The sequence below is a fragment of the Rhinolophus ferrumequinum genome, chromosome 4 (assembly GCF_004115265.2).
Source record: "Rhinolophus ferrumequinum isolate MPI-CBG mRhiFer1 chromosome 4, mRhiFer1_v1.p, whole genome shotgun sequence".
In the NCBI taxonomy this organism is placed as follows: domain Eukaryota; kingdom Metazoa; phylum Chordata; class Mammalia; order Chiroptera; family Rhinolophidae; genus Rhinolophus; species Rhinolophus ferrumequinum.
This window is the reverse complement of record NC_046287.1, coordinates 16,569,298-16,590,497: the sequence shown is the minus strand read 5'-3', so window position 1 is coordinate 16,590,497 and position 21,200 is coordinate 16,569,298. Positions and strand designations below refer to the sequence as shown.

The 21,200-nt window shown below is 36.9% G+C and overlaps 1 non-coding gene across 1 annotated transcript; it reads right to left on the bottom strand.

Moving 5' to 3' along the window:
- Positions 1 to 13,352: 13,352 nt before the first annotated feature.
- On the bottom strand, positions 13,353 to 13,426 carry TRNAI-AAU (transfer RNA isoleucine (anticodon AAU)). Its single transcript has one exon. It is a non-coding gene; the product is annotated as a tRNA-Ile (tRNA).
- Positions 13,427 to 21,200: the final 7,774 nt, after the last annotated feature.

Here is a 21,200-nt window from a genome sequence, read left to right as displayed (position 1 = left end):
ACTTACTCATCAGCAAGCTAGGAAAATATGGGTTAGGTCATATCGTTGCTGGATTGATGTAAAAACTGTTGGAGTGTAGTACTCAAGAAGTAGTTATTTATGATTCATGGTTGACCAGGGTGTATGGAATGGAATAAGGGAAGTAGATGGTCAATGTTTGAACAAGTAGTCTTATGACAGATGGGATTTCTAAGTCTGAAGTAATTTTTAATTTTATAAATGATACGTAACATGGCCTAGTTATTAACTTCTATTATATCTAATTGGGAATGATGACTATTAATTTAGGGGCTATCATGATATATTTATGTGTATGTATATATGTATTTGTAATAATGCATAATACATATTCAAATATTTATTCTACATAAACATAAAATGCCCCAAACAATTTAAATACATGGTAAAGCCTTATAGCATTCCCTGAAAGACACAAGTGATAGTCAGGGGTTTGATAGCATTTTGGAATTCATTACAATCAAATTTTTTAAAATTTTGTAAAAAATAAGCCATGGCTTTCCCAAACAAAATCTAATCTGATTAATTACAAACCCACTTGAAACTGCAATTTATACAGATACAGGAATACAGGTAGTACTCACTCTTAACTCTTAAAAGATGTTTAACACAGGCATATCTCAGAGATATTGTGGGTTTGGTTTCAGATCACTGGGCTAAAGTGAGTATTACAATCAAGCAAGTCACACAATTTTTTTTTTTGGTTTCCCATAGGATATTAAAGTTATGTCTACATTATTCTGCAATCTCTTAAGGGTGCGATAGCATTATGTCTGAAAAAAAATGTACATACCTGAATTTAAAAATACCTTATTGCTGAAAAATGCTAACCATCAACTGAGTCTTCAGTGAGTCATACTCTTTTTGCTGGTGGAAGGTATTGCCTCAATATGGAGAGTCTTGTCCTATCTTCAAAGCACAATAAAGTGAGGTAGGTATGCCTGTATTGGACAAGTTATGTATTTAAACTTTCAAACCTTAGCTTCTATAAAGAGGCATAAAGACAATTAACCCTAAATGTATTGATGGGAGAATAAAGAGTCAATAATAATAAAAGCTTTTCTTTATCAAATGTTCACTGAATGAGAGGCATTCAAGGAGAGATTCATTTACGCCTTGCAACGTCCATATTGCTGATGGGAAAACAAACACAGAATTTAAAGGACCAGAATATGTAGGTCATCGATAGTGGAACCAGACTTTGCTATGAACTCCGTACTCTTCTAATAGATACAATACATGGATAGTATCTAAAACAGAGGAAAAGAAAATCAAATATTAAGTATTTTATAATCATTAATAATTGTGATAAATAGTAGTATCACCATCTGGTTTACTCACATAAATTTCCACCTATTAGCCATAGCATCTAGATTTAAAGGCTATTTTCTAGCAATATTTAATGCTGGTGAGACATGAGAAATACCGGCCACTCAATGGACACTTTTGGTTAAAAAGAAAATAATAATAGCAATAACGACGCACTGGGATTTGTAAATTTGAGAACAAATTTGGACAAAAGAAAGAAAACATAACTATAGACAACTACACAGGTTTATTTTGGGGATATCAGAAATAAATATTGTCATGTGTAGAACCGATAATTGTGTTATTGCAATTGTGAAGAGAAATATGAAAGTTAATGCATTTTTAATATAAGTAGAAATTTATAATTGTCATAATTTATGAAAAATAGCAATCATCTATCACAGATACAATAGACACATGGTTTTATTTATTTATTGTTTTTGTTTCAGGTATACAACAAAACATAGTGTTTAGACATTTGCCCAAGGAGATATATCAGAATTTACTTCCTATATCTATTTTTTTCTAGTTTTATGGTTTCGGGTCTTGGAGACCTATACTCAGAAAATTGTATGCACATAACCCATTGAAGAGAGAACTTAAAGATAAATGGATACATATACCATGCTCATGGTTAGGAAGAATTGATGTAGTTAAAATGTCCATACTACCCAAAGCAATGTACCCAGATTCAATGCAATCCCTATCAAAACACTAATCGCATTTTTCATAGAACTAGAACAAATAATACTAAAATTCATATGGGACCATAAAAGACCCTGAATAGTCATGGCAATCCTAAGAAAGAACAAAGATGGAGGTATCATGATACCTGATATCAAATTATACTACAAGTCTATAGTAATCAAAACAGCATAGTATTGGAATAAAAATAGACACAGAGAGCAATGGAACAGAATAGAGAGCCCAGAAATAAATCCATGCCTATATGGTCATTTTATCTATGACAAAGGAAGCAAGATATACATTGGGATAAAGACATTCTATTCAATAAATGGTGCTGGGAAAACTGGATGGATACATGCAAAACATAAAACTGTACTGCCTCCTTATACCATATACAAGAATAAACTCAAAATGGATTAAAGACTTCAATGTAAGATCTGAAACAGACACATAGTTTTAAAGTCAAGTACTTAATTTAATCTTCTTCAGATTTTTTTTTTTTTGCCTACTTTTATCATTCAAGGAGAAGTTGAGCAAATTGGTATAATCACCCTTTAAATGGAAAAATATCTTCTAAACTACAAAGCGGAATTTCTACCCCAGGATCAATGGCTATCAAATTTAGTTCTTGACAAAGGCTGATAACCCTAATAAGAATTCATGTTTTCAATAAGGTGAGTTTTCAGCAGTTTTGCTAATGATATACTCAAATCTCAAGTGACCAATCTCACATAAAACTCCTACTGATCCTATCTTCTGATCTTGCCAAATGTAAGGTTTTGTTCTTAAATCTATATTCCCTTTAGACTTAATTTCAAACAACTAACTTTCAGTCATCCTTATGCTTTATGATTTGTCTCTCTACTATGGTACCAAATTAGTGGGAGAATAGTTTGTAAAATGCTTAATGACAATGAATGAGCTAAAACTATTAATTTTCATTTCTTCCAATTCCTAACTCTACTTTTTTATCTCTTGCCCTAAGTTTGTATCAAAGCAATACCAATGAGAATTTTTGGACATAATTACATTTTTAAGCATGTTTTATAAAGGTAAGGAACACTAAAGATATAGATATTCATGGTACCTAAGGCCATTCTTTATTTCACACAGATATAACTAGATAATAACATATATGTATATGATAAATATATAGATTATGCGATAAAAATGATCTGTTGATGAAATGTGATAAATTGGAAATAAAGTAATGAGCAAAGTATTGTTAATATTTAAAAAGGGAAGTGTTCATTCAAAGCCTTATATACAATACTACATGAGTTCTCAATATGTTTCAGAGCATTCATTATAGAATTCTCTCTTTAGTCAAGTCAGTGTCAGCAAGCATCATTCAAAGAAGACACTTCAAAAATCATTAGATTTAGGGACTTTGAAGAAAATTTAAGGTATGTCTTATTGTTTTTATGCAAATATCTCTGGATAATTAATATATATATTTCTATATCTATATCTATATATCTATATATCTATATCTATATCTATATCTATATATATAGCGAGAGAGATGTAATCTGGCAACATATTGCTTGCAAAGCGGCAATTAAAATGTATTGAAAAATATATTCATTAATGATGCTATAAATAGATCATTAAATGAAAATAGCTTCCACCCTGTTTTGGCTATTTTCACACCTCAAATGAAATTCATTACAAAGCGAATGCACGTCACCTTCATATTGTTTAGTACTTAGGCATCATCAAATTTGCCTAAATCTTAGAACTCTAATGTTCAAAACTCAATCATTAAACGTATTATATGTTTGGAACATATTTTAAATCAACCATGCCTATTTTTTGGCATCATTCTCACAAGTTCTTTTACTTTTCACCCAATTATAAGTATTTTATATAATCATATTAATGAAAAATACAGTGTAAAATCACTCAAGTTAAGCTGCTATTGAGTTTTAAAGCTAAAGGTTAACTTGACATCAAGTCACCAGTATTACTCCAGTTTGGTCCTTTGCATGATTAGCCTATCAACGCCCCCCCCTTTTTTTTTTAACTATTTTATATGATTTTTATCTTTACCCAGTCTTCTTAAGTTCTCTTCCCACCCCGCCCCCGCAACTAGGGCAAGCATAAAGGCCTGGAAATGTGATGAGTGTGTATATTCTCTTCCTTTCTTGTTTCCACTTATTGATTTTCAATATGAGATGTAAAATTTATGTTGAAGTTCAGTACTAAATGCCATTTGAATAATCTGAAAGACAAAGTGCATTAAAATTCTAAAATAAATAGAAGGAAAAGTGTTACTTACAATCCTTGTTTCAATTCACATCTAATGGAGAAGATGTGAATTTGCCCTTAAAAACTCACACAGGTTTTAAATAAGTAATCCTGAAATGTAATGCAACACTTACCAGCACAATACTATGAGATAGAACAACATCTGTGTTTTTTAAAATAGGACAAGAGAAAAAAATAAAGTGAAAAAAGGAAGGAAGGGTGAGAGAAGGGGGAAAGAGGAAAATAATTTAAGAATACGTTCTGTGAGTTCCAGAGAATGGTATCAATCGACATGTTTCATGAAGAACTTTGCATTTGAAATTGCTCTTGAACCATCCCTAGGATTTCAACAGAGCTGGAACAGGAGGGCGTGGTAGATAGACGGGAGAGCAATATCTCAGGAAAAAGTTTGCAAGCCTAGGACATATTCAGAAGGATAAACAATACATAGTCAAATATATTGAGAAGTATGTCTGGGAAGGATTTTTAAAGGCAAAGTTGATGTTTTCTGTCATGATTGTACAGGCAACAAATTATGTTTGGGTTTTAACTAATAAGTCATCTGAGTGTAACTTTTCTTATGTGGGTATTTATGTACTTTATAATTTTATAAATACTATAGATTAGATTTTTTTTTTTTTAAAAAGTATTATCATCCCCCCCTTTACAATTTCTTATCTAGGTTAAAAAGTGCATTTTCTTCAGCATTTTCCATGGAATTTTTTCTACTTACGCAGAGAAGTTTATCTCCGTTTTGGTACAGTTTTCACCATTGAGGGGATCAAACAATGGGATAAGAACAGATTATGCCTAATGCTGATGGATTTTTAACTGTGGAGCTTTTCAGACATTCCAGACTACAGGTGCCATGATGGTGCTAAAGAATATGTCATCCTCTACTATACATACAGATCTGGTTCTGTTACACTTCATTTCATTTATTGACTGACAGACATTAAGTTCCTGTTGTGCTCCAGGGAATTTGAAAACTCCTGTGACTAAAACAAAGAGCCCAAGAGACTTGGTCCTTGCCTTAGAGAGGCTGCTACCGTTCCGGAGGATTCAGACTTACGGCACTATCGTTCATCGGTGGCTCTCCATGGCTCTGTCTGTTTCTGCGTGTTCTGTATCAGCTTTAGAGCCACATGACCTTTTCATGGATGTTAGCAGCAAGCAGGCTTGGAAGTTAGCAAGCGACTCCCTCTAGGGCAGAGGGAGCATTTGTTTCCTCACCCGAGTAGCAAGGATACTGTCTTCCTCCCAGACAGAGGTTGAACAGGCTAACCTAACTGCAGGTTAGGAAACCTGACAGTCCTCTTTAAAAGACTGGGCTTGCTAAGCTCGTGGTTTCTCAGCTGTGACACAAACCCACTATTTGCACCACATCCACCTGAGTCCACCGCTGTGTCTCTGCTGTGGGACTTGGGGGATAAGAACATGAAGCTGAGATGCCTGCTGTGCTTTGAGCAATAAAGGTCTTTGTCTCTAGGACTAAAAAAAAAAGGAATATTAAATAGTAAAATGTAGTGGGGGCAGGCGTGGGACTAATGTCCCTTGTAGGAGGAAGCCCTTGGGCCATTTAATGTAGTGTTGTTGCTTGTCCATCTGAATGTATAGTAGGGATTGACGTACTATGTGATTGTACATCACATCCCATAAGTGCCAGAGGACATTAGCCTGAACTGCTAGGAAGAGCTACAAGCTAGAGAAGTACTAACGGGACACGCTCTTTAATGTTTGCTGCTAATGAGTGGATCAGAATTTAGTGCACGTGCCTCTGCACTCTGATGCCAAAGCTTTCACAGCACAAGTGAAGTACTATTGGTTGGCAAGCCACACGTCTAAGAGTCAATGTCCTGAGTGCTGTGTTACCACGTCTCCTCCATAACATGTCACAGATAAACTCTGACCAAATTCTGGGGCCCATTGGATGAGTAAATTTTCTTGGGATTATGTGGGTAGATTCACAGTGCCTTCTCAAAGAAAAACGGCGGTCACTTCGTCTCCCTGCTACTAAAAAGGAGTCCCATCACCTATTAGACACTGGTATTGGAGACTACAATCAGTTTCTTACAGAAAGGAAGTTAGACTGTGGGTCTTAGAACGAATAACATTTTTTAAATAGAATCAAGCTATATACTCTGGTAACACAAAGGATATTACACATGCAACTGATGATTTTGATTAGACTCTAGCAAAGGGAAGCAGCCTCCAGCTAGAGACTCCCCCTGGAATTTCTCCTGTATCCTCTCTGACAGGACCACCAGGTCCACACCTTAAGAAAAGCACTTATTACTGGGTTGGTGCTATGCTCTTGTTGTTCATACTGAACACCTGCCCACGGAGGGCTTATGACTCTGTAGCCTGATATTCCTGTTGGGGAATACGTGAATTCCAAATACAACCACCAACAAGGTGGGAGGAGCCCCCAAAGCCTCACCTATTAAATTTAAGTGGTAATTATATTCGACAGCTCAGCTGTCCTGGCACCAGTTTTACGTGAAACTGGTATGCTAACTTCTGAGCTTGCAGGTCGGTGGAATCTCTCACTCGACACAACTGTTGAAACTGAAATAAATATTAGGATTTTTCCCCCGCTGAGAATAAACATGTTTCACTTCTTTCTTTTACATGATATTTTGTTAATGTCATTATTCAAACTTAGGTTAAATCCAGATATTCTGTCCTTTGCTATAAATATTTTACTTCTATCTAATGTTGATTATAATTTTAACTATGGTACGCAAGTCGTCTATATTCATATTTAGGGTGCCTGTTTTTCATTGTGGTAAAGTATTTTCGAAATCTTAAAATGGCCATGGTTTGAAAAACGTTGAATACTATGTGTTAATCATCAATGTTAAATTAAATATCACATCTCTCTGGTTGTAATGGAGATGAAATGAAAAAACTCATGTAAAGAATTTGACACGCTGCATGGTAAACTTTACTATCTTTTTTAGTCATGATTATTGCTAGCTGTGAATAAAGCTTAAATCAATAAAAATATTTCAGAAATGATGTTATAATCTAGAATTCAAGAGTATTTTGGTTATTTCTTATAAGCAATATCTTCTTTTAGTATATTGCTATTCAAGAAATATGTACAGATAATTTTGTAACATCAATAGACGGTATTTTGCAATTATAACCATCATTTTTATTTTATTGCAGCACTAACTAGACTGTATTATAATTTATCTTCTTTTTCGTGCCTTCCTGCTTTCCCTCACTCGACCTTGAGCATCTCAAGGACAAGGGCTATGTTTCAGTTATGTTTGTTTATCTCCTATGTCTAACAATGTAACTAGGACAGAGCAAATTCTTTTTTGTTAAAAGGATACAGGAAGATATGAATGTATGAAAAGTTTCTTATATTTATTCTATATGAAAGTCATTTGAAATTATATTTAAACGTTATGTTAACACTAAGTAAAAAATCATGTGGTCTGTATTTTGAAAAAAATTTAGGTGCTTCTTAATTTTAAAAACTGTGACATAGAGCACTATATAAAGGATAGAGTCCTTCATAATGAAGAATATTACATTAGCACAAAAATACATTGTCAGAGTAACGCAGTCTTAAAGTCCATGATATTTAGGGGAAATTTATATAGTATTTGGATAGAAATATTTTCTTCATTATTTTACATCACAGATCACGGCACCATGCAGAATTTCAGGAGTGGCTGTAATCACCAGGCTGAAACTGAGGAGCAAAGTAGATTAGAACATATATTTAATATAAGAAGGGATTAAGACAATTAAGGGAGCGTGAGTTTTTTAAAAATGTACGACTTTTATATAAAAAGTAAAGTATGGCTCATTCAAGATACAAAACATGAAAAGAGAAATAAAATTCCAAATGTGCAACTATGGATTTGAATCAATTATTTATGATGGTTTAGGCTGTATGAATCAATATCTGTACAGTATGAGGTAGCAAAAGAAAGATGCATAGTTAGAATCCTCCCTGATATTGAATTGAATTGATTAGCGCCCGTTTGGAACAACATTAATTTTAGTCAAGATTTATAAGCTAATGTCGGATTGTAGAGTAAACATAGAAACTAGCTAAAAAGAGATTCATGGAGGAATATACACTAAGAAGGTGATCTAAGTTAAAAATTCCAATTCTAATATATATTTAGGTTGTAAATCTAATCTTCAGCAACATTGTATTCTTTCTAATCAAGAAGATTCTGGACACTGTTTAAAAGAACATTTACTATAAATAATGGATTAATAGATCTTTAAAAGAATGTATGTTGAACATTTCTAGAATATGAATGTATGACTGTTTAATCAAAATATTTCAAAAGTAGATATACATAATTATGCTGTATGATAATTTTCAGAAAGATGACTAGCTCTGATACATGTCTTCCCCACCCCAACTCCAGTCAACCCCATTGATTTCCTGACAAGAGTAACAATTATAGAAGTTTCCACTACGATGTAATCTAAAGTCTGCACGTTAGTCAGGCTCATCTCTTCAGCTGCCTCCATCTGGGTGTGATGGAAAGAACTTCAGACAGAATTCTCTATTTCAGAGGCTGTCATGTCTGTGTGCCTTCTTTTTTCTTTGCTTCTGCTCATGAATGATTTGCTTTGATGTTTGATTGTTCACCAGGGCCTAATTAGTGGAGTCTTTCTACTTATTGTTTCCTAAATCGTCTATTTGATTGTTATGTAGCTACATGATGACCATATTTATATTCTTTAGAATGCAACAAATAGATAAATGACAAAATAAACTCTTTTATTTTCTTCTCTATGTGTTGTCTACACCAGAAGTATGAGCACTGGGCACTCTAAGATGGATATACACTTAGGGACCAGTGTTACTTATAAAACAAATAGTTAGCAATCTTGGATAGAGATTGGACCTTGAGAAATGATCAGGAAGAAAACAGTTTAGGTATGAAATTACAAATCTCAATGTGGGATGCATATAAGTAGACATAAACGAGTAACTGTAGATTTTAGATTATATACTCAGAAGTTTGAGTTTTGAAGTGACATCCTTTCTAGAAACTTGTTTATACTGCTCCCTCCCACAGACCACATTAACGTTTTGGTTTTATCTATTTTCCCAGGGCCTATCAAATATTTTGGGAACATGAGTTAGGTATAATGCTATGTGTTGTATGCATGACAAAAATAGTATGGTAAGGGAGCTTATTTTCCTTATTTCTTCTGGATAGGTAAAATTTAAAATCATAGCAAAATTGGTTAAAATGTAACTGCAATTTTTATAATTCTTATGTTCACTTCCTTTTTAGATCCCTATATATCTAGAGTAGGGTATCATAATGACTGTTGTAGTGGGACCCCTTATTTATCCACACTGATCATGATATGTAATATTCTTTCTGTTATCACAGTATATAGCTTGATTCTATTTAAAAAATTGTTATTCATTATAAGTCTAAACTTTCCTTTCGTCCTTCCTTTCCATAAGAAACTGATTTGTTATCTAGTCTTGAGTTCTCTTAATTGAGGAAAGCACCCTAAAACACTGATCTTTGTATTGGGGCACCGCAGTCAACAAAAAGGAGAGACAATATAGATATCCTTCAATCTATTTTCATTGTCAAGAGCTGAGCTGGAGAGAGATAAGGTGCCAGGTGTCATGGTGGTCAATTAAGACAAAATAAAAAGTATCAATGAAGGCTTTATTTGCTTGCTGTAATAGTATAAGGAAGAAGCCAGAAAGAAAATAAGGCATCCCCAATGTTCCATTTTTCCCATGAATGACAGCAGGCAATGTTCAGATATGTCAGCACAGGTTGGGGGCATTATCTTACTGCCGAGGGAGCCCCCAATCAAATGGTTTCTGACATTTTATGGACCCTGGGGCTAGGTGAAAAGAGAGAGAAGGGCTAGGTGAGCAAAAGTACAGCAGGTCCTCCAATAACGTTTTGTTATAATGTTAATGAGATGCTTTAAGAACTTAACTCATTTACAGCAATTAGCCTACGGTAAAATTGGTTCTGTGAAGTCTTTTGCTTAAAGTTGCAGAACCTATTGATGACATTGAGTACTTACTGCACTGAGTACTGAGTCAGACTGGAGAAAATATCTTTAAGGCTACCTTCTCATCCAATGAGAGATTTCTGCACATGTACCTGGGAAGACCTCAGGCCAGGGCCCCAGTAAGAAGGCCTCTGATTGGCAGGGTATCATGCAGGGTGTCATGAGGGGTCTCTGGTCCCGCTCCCCACAAGAGAACGCAGGATATGGTGAGGCCAAAAAGGAACACCCACAGAGCCATAGACAGGGGAGTCATACCATTATATTCTTGCTAGTGACTGGGTTGGAGACACAGGAAGCAGGAGCCACATGATCCGCAACCCGCCATCCACTTCTCTCTGGCAACCAACCTCACTTGCTAGCTGCAATCCATTCTTGCTAGCCACCATTCGCTTGCTAGCCCCCATTTTGCTGCTAGCATAGCCACATATTAGTGGCCAATGGCTCACTGGTTACAGCTGATGGCCAACTAGCCCAGCTGAGGGCTATTTACTACCTGACCCAGCACCTTTCCATGTGAGGCCGAGAACCTGGAAACTGCACTTCTGGCTCTGTCCCCACACAGGGCTTGAGCTAGGAATGTGATTACGTGTAAGATCATATCCTACAAGGGAGGCCTGAGTGCTCAACTTCACCTTACTGTCTGCATAACAGATTGGTGTGGGGAGGGTAGATTTCCGCTATGAGGCCTGACAAGAAGAGCTTTTATCATTGCCAATGGTGGCGCCTGAGAGATCACTCATTGGATATTGGCCAGGAGCCAGACTCCTCAATTCCATCCCTTCGTTTTTCGGTGCCTGAGTGAGACACATAGGCTACCCCATATGGACCCAAGTAAGTCAGACTTTGAAGAGCTGTGACAAGAACTTTGTCAATAGGCTGAGGTCACAGAAGACCATGGTCAAACTCAAGGTAACTCCAAGCAGGATGATCAGGCCACCTGGTAGAGTGAACATAGCCATGAACACCAACTATCACCAAGCCAGGAAACGATGTCCCATAGCCCATTAGTGTCTACGTTAGAGAGCCAGGAAGTTTCATTTTTAACCTTCTTTATGTTTTTTTTTTTTTTTTTTTTTTTTAACCTGAACTGAGGTGTCAACACAGGCAGAGCACAGCTCTGGCTACTAAGGTGGAGCTGACCTGAGAGCCTTCGGGCAGATGCCTTCATGCGAATCAGGGTACACACACAGTAAGTACAATCCCAGAGGGCACATGTGTTCCCCTGGAAACAAAGAGTTTACAATGTTAGGACATTCACAGCAGGACATGCATTAATTCGGCAGTCAGATTAAGTGGGGTCTCAATGGTACCTGTCAAGAGACCTCCTACTCCAAGGATCCCAGTCCAGTCCAACTAATTTAGCTCAGTCCATGGTTTTAGAGGGACTGTCTGAGGCGTTTCAAAAAGTTGTGTTTGTCCATCACATCTGTTTGTCCATCACATCAGCTTTTTCCTGAGTGTGGATTACATCAGGAGGTGTTCAGTGTGGGAAGCGCAGGCTCTGAGGCCATCTTCTGTTTCGTTAGAGCCAGCATTGTCACGTGTCACCATGGGCTCAGAAGCGTTTTGACCTCAAAGCGGTCACAGCAGCTTGGAAAAGCAGCGCAGGCAGTTTTTCCTTAGGAGGAGAGAAAGCTTTCAGGAGCAGTTCTAAAAAGTATGTATATTCATATTCTCCCGCTGTCTTCCACCTGCCCAGATGCTTTGCTTTTTGTTTTTCTTGTGGTGGTTGTTGCTCTTAGTGTGTCCCATTTAGTAATCAATACATATTTCTTTTCAGTTACCACTACTCTTCTCCAGGCTGTTCACCCAAAATTGTTGAATGAAAATGGGACAAGAGCATTTGTACAGAAAGACACATTTATACATTTATATATGTTAAACAGAAAAATACTTCATCTTAAAGAATTAGCACAAAATTCAGAATTTTCAAAAGATTTCAAAATGGGTTTATGCCATCTTCCATACTCGATGTTTTAGAAGGCATCCTGATCTCCCATCTATTTGAGTCTTCAGGAAGGGGAACAGAAGGGATGGAAGGCCGTTATAGGTGTGTAAGTAACTGTAAAACAAGAGCATATGATTGAAGGAAGCAGGCAGACAGCTTGATCAAACATAAAGTGTAAATGAGAAGCATCCACATGGGGAACTGCTGCATTTGAGATTCCAGGCTGCTTGTCTGAGATGCATAGTCTGGACTGGAGTTATCTTGTCCCCTCCCCTCAGCTGTGTAAGCCTGTCTTTTAATTGCCCATAGAAACACTCAATCACTCCTGTGGCTTGGAGGTCATAGAGAGCATGGAGAGTCCATCCCGTGCCCCATGATTTGGCCCACTGATGTGTGGCTTGGGCTGTAAATCCAGGGCCATAGTCAGATGTAATGTGCTCAGAAAATCCAAACAAAAAGCAAATTTGGTCTTGCAGAACCTGGACAGTGTGGCCCAGACATTAAAACACAGGGGCATGGCTAGGCCAACCCTGGAGAAGGAGCCAGTTGCAGTTAATATCCAGTAAAACGCTCTGCATGACACTAGAGGCCCAACTGATCCACCCGCCAAGAACTTCTTGACCACTTTTTCAAGGAATCCGTCCTCGGCAGTATATTTAGTCTTTCCTGTCTCTGGCATGCAGGTCAACTTTTTCATACTGTTTTGGTGTCTTCTGATGACAGTGACAGGTGGTGTGTGTAGGTCCAGGGGTGTGCATAGACAATATATCAATATCAACAGTATATTCAGTCGTGAGGCCATAGAATGGATTTCATATTAGCCCATAAGCAACAATAGACAGGTCCTAGTGGTGGTGGCTTCGTCCCCCAAATCAGAGAGCATCCGTTACCTGTTGTCTCTCATCTGGCTGCAGGCGCCACGGTCATCTGTGCACTGCAACCGAAAGCCTGAGAAGTGCAAATTCTCTCCCAATGTCCCATTGAATTCTAACCTTGCCATAGAACCTCCAGGGCCCCGTGGAGACCCACGGACATTGGACTAACCCCTAATGTTGTTTATTTTGTCTTTTTTTTTTTTTTTTTTGCCCAGCGCAGCTCACAGTGGCCCATGCGGGGATCGAACCAGCAACCTTGGTTTTATTAGCACCACGCTCTAACCAACTGAGCTAACAGGCCACTCCGATGTTGTTTATAAGAGTAGAGTTCTGGGCAAAGCACAGAGGGCCCTGGGGCCCATTCTTAGGCCTTCTCTAGTCTGAAGGAACAGCGCTAGTGTCAGCCCAGAGGTCACCACCACCTGGACCCAGTAAGGCAGCCTGCCAGGATTTGGTCATACATTTCCTAAGGACAGAGAGGGAGTGGAGAGACAGTGGAACAGGAGGCCCAGGGACAGCTTTTCTCACCAGGACTCTTTAGGCAGCTCAGAGAGGCTGAAGTTGCGCAGGCAGGAAAGCCTGGGGTCCCGCAGACTGGCCACCACTCCTCCTCCAAGTTGCTTGGTGTGGCAAAGAGAGGAGATGGGGGTGGCTCAGAGTGGCAGGGAGAAAGGGAGTGGACAACCAGACTATCACCACCTCTTGGTTACTCTCTCTGTTGGTCAGCCTTCAAGTTGGGAGCCATGCAAGGGGCTGCATCCCCTCTGTACCAGTGGATGAAGTGTGTGTGTGGTATTGGCCTGTCAGGGGGGTCCATGAAGGAAGCGCATCCCCCTGGGGCCACTGCAGCCATGGCTGCTACCATCACTCAGTCTTTGATGCTATTTCGCAGTGGCTGCTGGCAGGGTGGGGCTTTGTAGTAATTATCCCACCACTCACCACTCTCTCACTAAGTTTAGTTTAACAAGATCTCCGAAGGTATTTAAGTCTCTATGGTCTCTTCTAACCACTGGGCAAAGTGATCTCCAAGGGCTCTGTGTTCCTTTTCCTTGAAGTTTCAACTCTGCTGCTCTGCTGGGTGTTTATGGGCTCTGGGTCTTCTAACCTGTCTAGTTACTTTCTGGGGGTTGGAATGGGGATGGAAACAACTGTCTCTAGTCCCATTGTAGAAGGCCATAGCAGTGGGTAAGGAAGGAACTTTCTGAAAACACCTTGATTGTATGTCTAATTTGACCCAGCAGGTGAGCACAGCCAGGGAGTCCTGTGCTGGCTGGAAAGGACCAGGTCCCCCCATCCCTGCCAACCCCCAAACGAACAACTTATCTGTATTAACCACACACTAGCATTCTTCAAGAAAGCACCTCAGCTTCTGCTAGCACTTCTTAAGACCCACTGGAGAAGTGTTCAGGGGACGCTCCGACTCTTGGAAAGTTTCCTCTGACATTCCTGGGAGGCCCCCGCTGACTCCACTGTTACCTAAGTGCCTCACCTTCTCCTCAGGCTTTTCCTCCTCCAGAACTGCACTGTGCTTGGTCTTGAGGGACCCTCCTGCTTCCTGCACTTGTTTGTCAAAAGCTGAGTTGAGGGAGCTGAGCTGCTAAGAGAAGGACTCCTCTCCCACTCTACTAGATTTTCCAGAAACAGACTCTTCCCTCCAGATGCATAATTTCATGTGTTCTATTAATGGGTGAAACAGTGTTGTCAAAGAAAGACTATCCTGGCTTATTTCTGAGTTTGTAAATAAATGGCTGCTGCAGATGAGACGCATCAAAACCACAGTTTTGTTCCTAATAGATGTTTTCTTGGGTAAAGAGAAAACCCACTTGCACAGTAGCCCTAACTATTCCACTGGGCACAGGCGCTTCCCTTTTCCCGATTTGTGTGGGAGCCAAGACAGGGCTGGCTAGGTTCTTTCCCAGGTTGTTTGTAGAATTGGGAGCATACTAGTGCCCTATGTCATACGCATTAATTGTACTTCCTCATATAGATGTTATGAGACCCCTTGACTCTAATCACATTTCGGAAGAAGTGACTGATTGTCAATAGACATTCATCCAACCTTGGGCAATGAAATGCATAACTGTAAAGTGGGGTTCCTTAATGCTTGATAGTACTGCCTGATAACAACTTTCATTTTAAAAACATTGTACGGTATTTCCAATTGACAGATGACACTAATATACTTTAGAAAAAAAAATATTGCTTGTAAGCATCAAATCATATTTAACAAGTGAGAAAAGATCCCTGGAATAATTTTACATCATTACTTTTTCTATTAATTATTTCAACGACTTAGTGAATGGCTGTTTTTACTATGCACTAAGCAAAGGTGTGATAAACAGAGTGAACAGGGTGTAGATTTGTTTTCCAAGACAGTACATCAAACAGAAAAGAAAGGCATTTCCAAAACCATATCAATATATCTGACTACTGATGACCCAACCCCCTAAATACAGGTGATTGGAGTAAGAGTAGTTAGCTGACACCCTTTAGCTAGTCAGTTCTGAGAGATAGTGAAAAGAAACTGAATATAAACACCGTTACTGATATTTCTTCTTCATGAGGCTCAACTGCTTTCTTGGGCTCTGCTCTTGGTTTTGCTAATCATATGCATGTGTGTTCACAATTAACATGTCTGAAATTGGAATGTATCTCGTAAATAATGATGTCTTATATTAGCTGATGTCAGGTGGCAGTGGGAATGTACTTCTCATCACCTGTGCTGGTGTGTACTTCGGCATAACTATTCATATGGTTCTCATGACAATTGAGTTACATGCATTTTCATTATGACACGTGAGTGAGTGACGTTTATAAGGATATAACATGATTATTCATGAAAGAACATTGTGAAATGAAATAGGCATGAAATTAGACTAGTGAGGCACAAACATGATAGTGATGAAGTCAATATTTTCACTGAGGTAATGACTGCAATTTCACATTTTCTTATAAAACAATATCACACACTAAGGTGACAGAGGCCAGAGGTTCCCAAATGCCTTGGAAAATTCTTATCATTTTCAAAGGAAGAGATGTTGTTTTGGATATTCGTGCATCTCACAGAACTACCTTTAAAGTCTCATACATAAGTTTTCCAGAAATTTTATGTCGAGTTTAAACAGAATCTTCGTAATATACAGTTTAGGTAATTTAATTAAAGAAAAGTGATAGCATTAGTTTACTCACTAGGGAATATTTATGAATACTCAATATTCTTCAATATACAAAACATGTAACGTTAATGCTAAATATACTTAAGAGATCATGATTATAAGGATTGAAAGCATATTACTGTGAGGTTCTACTTAATCATTTCCAAAAATAAATTGTCATCATAGTTTTGGCAATTTTAAATCACAGAATGAAATCATACACCCAGGATGTTATGGTGAAAGGACCAAGAAAAAAAACAAGTAGATAATGGTTAAACTGATGTTGGACTGATTAAGTGTCTTCTATCATAAAAGTCCAGGAGTTCTACCTAACTGCCAGGTATGTTAGATCCTCATTCACATTTCCTAGAGTCCTCTTGCAGTATAGCCATAATTCTTCCAGCAACAAGTTGTGACAACATGTGAGAACTGTTGTCTATACATTCATCACCTCACATAGTTATATTTCTGTATGTGTGGTGAGAACACTTAAGATCTATTCTCTTAGCAAATTATAACTGTGCAAGACCACATTACTGACTATAATCACCATGCTGTACATTAGAATCCCAGAACTTATTAATCTGATAACTGAAACTATTAGTTATACCTACTTCTCAGCTAATCCAAACATAATATCCAGTCAATTCTTAAGCCTTTGAAATGTGTCTATTTTCTAAAATATCTTATTGACTGTTTTCCCAAAAGCCAGCAGAGTCGTTCATTATATGTCAACAAATGCAATGATCTTAGGTCTTCCTTTCTTAAATCCCACCATCACTTGACACATTTTACATTCCTCTCTCCTTTTAAATCTTTTCCACTTTCAGTGTCTAGAATGACACATTCTTGTTCCCCTTTTACATTGCTGGTTAATATTTTTGTGTTATTTCCCTCTTTTTACTATCAGTTAAAGACATTAGCTATTATTCTGTCATATATGTGTGTGTGTGTGTGTGTGTGTGTGTGTGTGTGTGTGTGTGTATATATATATTTTAATTTTCTTTCTCCACTATTGACTAGAAAGTCCCACTAACTCTTGTGGTTTATGTTCAAAAACTTCTCTGTTCAAAAATCTGCTCAAAAATTTCTATTTTTGTATAGGAACCTGATTTCCTAACTATGCATTTCCAATTACCTTCTGGTCATTTATTTTGGATTATTCAATGCTATACCAAATGCCCTATGTCATATGCATTAATTGTACCTCTGTTATACAGTTTTTTCCTTTCTGAAAGTGTGTATACATTTTTTGGCACCCTCTATTTTGTATTAGAAGGAGTAAGTGTTATGAAATTTTAAAAAAAAGCGGAGCAAGTTCAGGGTAACAGGAGTACCCTGAACTTAATTTTAAACAGAGTAGATAGGGCAGGTCAGTGACATTTGAACAAGGATATTATGGAACTGAGAGAGTAGTCACGTGGTTATGGCAGAGAGTTCTAAATCAAGGAAACAAACGGTTATGGCCATAAAGATTGAACATGCCTAGGATGTTTGAAGAACAACAAAGAGGCTAATGTGAGAAGGGTGATAAGAAAGAAGCTCGACATGTAGCTGAGGGTCATATGTCGATTTTTGCAGGACTTTGTAAAAACTTTGGCTTTACACTGGGTCAACTAAGGACCAACAGAGGATTTTTGGAAGAAAAATATGGTCTACATTTCTAAGGCACTCCTACATTATCCATGTTGGAAAAAAAGGGGGGGAGGGGATTGTAAAATGACAAGTGTGTTAGCGGAGACACAGTTTAAGAAGCTATCGCTCTAATCCAGGTGAGAGATGATGGCGGCTAAACTAGGATGCTGTAGGTGGAGATGGAGGGTGAGGGAGTGTTCTGATTATGAATATATTTTGTATATAATATCAGCTGAATGTCTTGATGGACTTACCATGAGATTTGACAGAAAGAAAAAGGGATACCTTCAATATTTTTGGCCTGAGCATTTAAAAAGATGGAGATGCCATCATCTGAGATGGAAAGGCTGTGGTTGAAACATGTTTGGAGAAGAGGAGACAAGGAGCTTATTTTGTGCAATTTGGGTTGAGAACTCTATTAGCAATTCAAATGGAAATGTCAAGAAGTTAATTATATATAATATAAAGACTATGTTCAGGAGAGGATTTGAGTCTGGATATATAATGATGGGACTCTCTACTGTATAGATGGTATTTAAAGTCTAGAGACTGGATAATATCATGAGGAAACAAACATAAAGTGAAGAAGTCCACAGCCTGAATTTGGGGCACTCCACATTAAAGAGAAGAAACCGCAAAGGTGTGTCCTGCAAGCCAAGTAGGAACAACGCATCAAGTAAATATTCTTTAAAAAAAACCTGACATTTTGTCATGTTCCAAAATCACTCCATAGTTGCTATATTTACTACCTCTATATGCAAGATCTTATAAAGCCAATTCTCTTGTAATTCAATTTAATATACTGTTCATTCGTTCTATGTTTTGTGGGAAAAGTGTGTCTGCCTACATCCACTGAGACTCTATTGTGAATATTTCTATTTATTTTTAAATGATTAAACTTTAGATATAGGAGTAGATACTGAAACAGCATTTTCCTCTGGGTTATTTCTCTGAATATGTTGACTTATTTTTGAAAAAATAAAATTTTCTTAAATGTACACATAGAACAAAATCAGGACAGCACTTGAAAGTGTGATAAAACTGATATTGCAGTGTCATAAAATAGAACGATAAGACCAAGTACTAAACGTAAGTACTAAACATAAGGTTTAGTACTGATTCCTGTGAATATCGACTTTTAAACATGTAGGACATATCATACCATAAGTTTTTCTTCCTTTCTAAAATCAGAGAACAGTTGTTATTAGTGGATTGTACAAAATAATTTTGAATGTATTAAGAAACTACTGATGGTCCTGAACTACAACAGCCACGAGAGAAGAAAAGGGTCTTACTTTTTTATTCATATTTTAAAAAACAGACTTTAGATTTTTTTTTTTTTTGACATACATTTGTCTTTTCTGCTAAGCTAAAGTGCAAGGGGTTTTACCGACTGAGTCTGCAGAGTTCTTTTTTAAGAAAAGGCAAATTTAGGGCAGTGTGTGAAAAAAAAAAAAAAACCACAATAAAAAACAGTAAGTATATTACAAATTCCCCACTTAGTAAAGTAAGAGGTAACAGGTCTATTAACTGTATTGATGGTACATTCAGATAGGGAATTGAGCATGGTTCATTATAATTAGATCTAAACTAGTTCTGAGGAGATGGAGTTTAAGTTGTTATTAACTTGAAATTCCCCAAGGCATGATAATTTAAACTTAGGTGTCTAAAAGAGCACCACAACACCGTGCAACTTGTCTAATTTATACCAACCTAGTAAGGCTTTACGAATAAACAGACAATTTCTGAAATCAAAATGACACCTATTCCATATGCCTTGTGTTCACTCTTATACCAATACATTCTCTTCTGATCTTCAAAGTAGTTAAGCTACCAAGGAGGATTTTTAAAAAGTAAAATATGCTTTTATTAATTGGAATTCAAAACTGAATAAGAAGGCAACTTCAAATAAATTGTGTTAGGACTAAGCCTAACTGGGAGAGAGCAAATATATGTGAATATACTAAAAGGAAATATTAAAGTGAGAGCCAAATATGAAACCACCATTATCCTTCAAAAGCCGACTTACATGAGACTTATATAGTAAGATATTCTGATGTCTTACAACATTTAAAATAGAAATGAGTTCTAAGACCTACACTATAAAAGATCTGCACATCAAATGGCAATCAGCCATAAATGGTGTAAGCTGAAGAATAATCCATTTTACTTACAAAGTAAAATTGGGTCAGATTAAATTGAAGTCTATTTCATCTGAGAGTCTACTAAGGATAGTTTGGCTTCTCTTAAGAAACAAAAAAAAGTTTAGTACTATTATGAAATAGAAACCCATCATTTAAAATGCTTCCTAATTAGTATTCTAATAAACTAAAGTGGAATAAAGTATGTCTGATGATCTGAATACTTGTATCTTAGTCTAGGTGTCTTTAACATTTCATAACTGTTCTAATGTGATGACCTATAGTTCAGGAAATACCCTCTCCTAATGTAGATAAAAAATGTATTTGTTTTTTCATGTTTATCTAAAGCAGGAGTCAGTAAACTATGGTTCATGGCCATATTAGCCCAAATGGCTGATTTTGCATATGATTATACCAGAATAGATTGATTTCTTTAAACTTTTTTTTTCAAAAGTCAAAAGAAAAATGTTTCCTGATACATGAAATTCAAATTTCATCACCCATAAATAAAGTTTTATTGTAACATAGTCTTGTTCATTCATTTATGAGGTAATCTATGACCACTTTCACATAACAATGGCAGAGGTGGTCAGACCAGATACCATATGGGCCACAAAGCCTACATTATTTCCTACATAGCCTTTTACAAAAAAAAAAAAAAAAAAAAAAAAGTTGATGATTCCTGATTAAAGGAATGGAGACATTATCTTAATGGCTATCCTGTTTCAAATTTGATGGCTATTATTTGACATTCATTAGAGAATCAAAATGGAGGACAAAACTAGTGATTAGTAAAAACTGACTTGATAAATAGTGGTTGGCTCTGGAGCCATGCCTAAACTGTAGCTATGAACAGAAAAACCAAAACCAAACCAAAATAAAAGCACAAACCTTAAATTACATACTATTTTAAATAATTATGGCTGGCACTATAATCTTAAACTCGATTATTTTAAACCTTTAAGCAGCAGTAATTTTCTCCTTGAGACACTTTAAGTACTTGATGTCAGAGTATTTTATTTACATTACCAAAATTTTTTGACCTAATGAAGAAATGTATATAATTACAAACCTTCAAAATTATTATATTTTAAAATATGTTATGTTTCTTTTAATGTAATTTGTCTATTTTGAATTTATTTAA